Source organism: Pteropus vampyrus, unplaced genomic scaffold, assembly GCF_000151845.1.
Source record: "Pteropus vampyrus isolate Shadow unplaced genomic scaffold, Pvam_2.0 Scaffold362, whole genome shotgun sequence".
In the NCBI taxonomy this organism is placed as follows: Eukaryota; Metazoa; Chordata; class Mammalia; order Chiroptera; family Pteropodidae; genus Pteropus; species Pteropus vampyrus.
This window is the reverse complement of record NW_011889143.1, coordinates 713147-716167: the sequence shown is the minus strand read 5'-3', so window position 1 is coordinate 716167 and position 3021 is coordinate 713147.

The following is a 3021-nucleotide window of genomic DNA, read 5'->3' as shown; positions in this document are numbered from 1 at the left end:
TCTGTTGTCTCCCTCTGGATTTTCTTTAGCTCTTTCATATCTTGTTTGAGATGCGATAACATAATGCTCCTGGTGTGAACCCACCACGATCCTGTCTGTCGGTTGAATTCTGGGTTTTGTTTTATTCCAGTAAGTTTTCTAATAACACCCAGTATTTTCTAGACATTTTTTGGTTCTAGTGAGTAGGGCCTAAAGACCCACAGATCTTATAGTGATAATGTAACTCATAGCTTGAAATAGAGTAATGTATTTTTTCTTGTCCATATCTATAATTTTCTTTCCTTTTATACAGCCTCATGTAATTTTCTTGCATTTTGTCCCTGACAGTTTTGTATCTCACTATCTCCAAAAGAGTTTAGTGTCAATTGTAGTTTTTTCTTTAAATCACTTATAAAAACTGATTAGGCTGACACCTGGGAGATATCTCCATTTGTAGTTTCTGTCCAGAGCAATTTTCTCCTACTCTTTGTTTCTTGTCAGTAAGGCAGTTCTCTATTCATGATGAAAATAGTCTTCTCAACTTCACGGTAACTCTGGTTGAAGATTATGTAAATGCACTTTGAAAATGAATATAACATATTTGATTATTCTATTTTGTTCATATTATTAGCTATCCATGAATAACTCGATCTGATTAGCTGAACATGATTCCCCTTGTAGAAACCACATTTTCTTTTAATATATGTTATCTCTTCGTCTTGAGTAACTCAGTTTATCTCTCATCTATCTTATCTCTCATCTATCTATATCTGTCTGTCTATCTATCTATCTATCTATCTATCTATCTATCTATCTATCTATCTATCATCTATCTATCATCTATCTGTATCCATCCGTCCGTCCGTCCATCCATCCATCCATCCATCCATCCATCCATCCATCCATCCATCCACTCACCCACCTATCTAATTGTCCATTAACTCATTTCTTATAGAGATAAATGTGTCAGTCATTCGTTGTAAGAATCTCCACTAAAACTTTTCCTCTGTGAGCCAAATATCATCCTTTCAGAATTTATAATGACTATTGAAATTTTTGGCTAATGGCTCCACGATTTCACCTTGGATTCTTTTAAAACCTTTGATGCATTTAAAGCAATTTATCAATTAAATCTATAACATCCTATGTTTTTTATTATTTGTTTAAAACTTTTGTAATACTACATTTTCTCAACTGTAAGTTATCTTATTTCACCTTTTAAGGATTATTTATGTGTTCATTTAATGGATATTTATTGAGGGGCTATGTGCCAAACACTGGGAACTTCCCAATGAATAAAATGGACAAAAATTCCTGTCTTCAATGAACTTATATTCTTTAGGATTGAAAGGCAATAAAAAAATATATATATGTAAATAATATGCCAGGTGGTTATAAATGCTATGAAGGAAAATAAAGTTGAGGGAATAGAATGTGAAGAGTGATGCTCTTTAATATAGAGGAATTAGGAAAAATCTCTCTGAAAGTGTACCATTGGAGCAGGACTCAGGAACAGACTATGCAGTTACTTGGGAAAGGGCATTTCAGGCAGATGGAATAGTAAGTGTCTAGGCCCTGAAACAGGTTTGTTCGTTGAACAGCAGGGAATCCAGTGATACCAGAACAAAATGAATAAGAGAGTGGTAGAAAATGAGGACTAGGGACTTAGTCAAGGGCCAGATCAAGACCTTACAGACCAGACTGAGGACTTTGAGTTATATTCTTGGTAAGATAAGAAGCCATTTGTTGTTTTCTTGAGCACGAGGAAATCATAATGTTACTTATTTAAAAAGAAACTCTGGTTTTAGTGTATAGATAGATTGGGTTTGATGGATGATGAAAGCAGGAAGACAAATTGGGAGGCTATTACAGTAGGTAATCAGGTAAGAAATGATGAAGACTTAAACCTGGGTGGTGGTGGAAGTCAATTTATTTTTTATAAAACTCATCAATTTCATTTATTAGAAAACAATTATATTTGCCAGAAAATGCATTTGCTATTTATATAAAATGTATTTCTTTCCTTTTCATTAAAAATTAAAAGTTGTTATAAAGGTAATTTAACATAGATTTATCTTCATCAAAGAACCATTACTGTAAACTCTATCTTTGTAACTGTTTACCATATATACAATACAGACAAGTAATTTTGCTTAAAGATAGAAACAAAATAATTAAAAATCAGAGAATTTTTTCTACTTAGTTATTTTGCTTAGCCAGCTTTCTAATTGATCTGACTTTCCAGGAACTGTTGTTTAATGCTAGATATTTTATTCCATAAATTCAGAGGCTGTGGATTTACTTTAGTGATCAGAGGTCTTTAAGGCTTGTTAACTAGGTCAACTTCATATGCATGAAAGAATAACCATAATGTTTCACATTAGAATTTTAAGAGCAAAATGACAGTTTAAAGGAATAAACTGCTTAATACTTTTTCCATAGGTCCCTTGTAAACAAGCAGTAGAATGTTGGCAAATTTTTGAAATCAAGGCCCATGTTTAATAAAGGCAAGGAGAAATTTAACAATAGAAATAATTTTTTTGGATTTACATTTTGTCTCACCTCTGTCCAAATTCTTATTGTCAAAACAATCCAAAAGTATATTTGACATCTTACCTGGCTGCTACCTTGCTCTTATACACATGTTTGTGACAGAAGTCCCCTTTGGAATTAATCATGAATACTATCAGTATAGCAAATATTTGGCCTTGCACACTTCTGTCTGATTTCCCTCTTTTGTTGGGCTAGCCCCCTTTTTTTTCTGGAGAGATTCCTCCTACACACATGGAGAACATGAGCAACCAGTTTAGATCCTGCCTCTTCGGCCACATTTGATTGGTCAAGAGTTGACCTAAGATGGTTAAAGATGAAGCATCACCACAGAAAGTTTGCAATTATAATGAAAGAAACGGTTTCTATCTGGTGGTCAGAGCTGTATTGATTTAGTAAAAAAAAAAAAAAAAAAAAAAATCAGCCAGTATGGAATGCATCCTATGTCTCTTCTATATTTTACAAGGATCTCAGGTGATTCTCTAGCAGAAT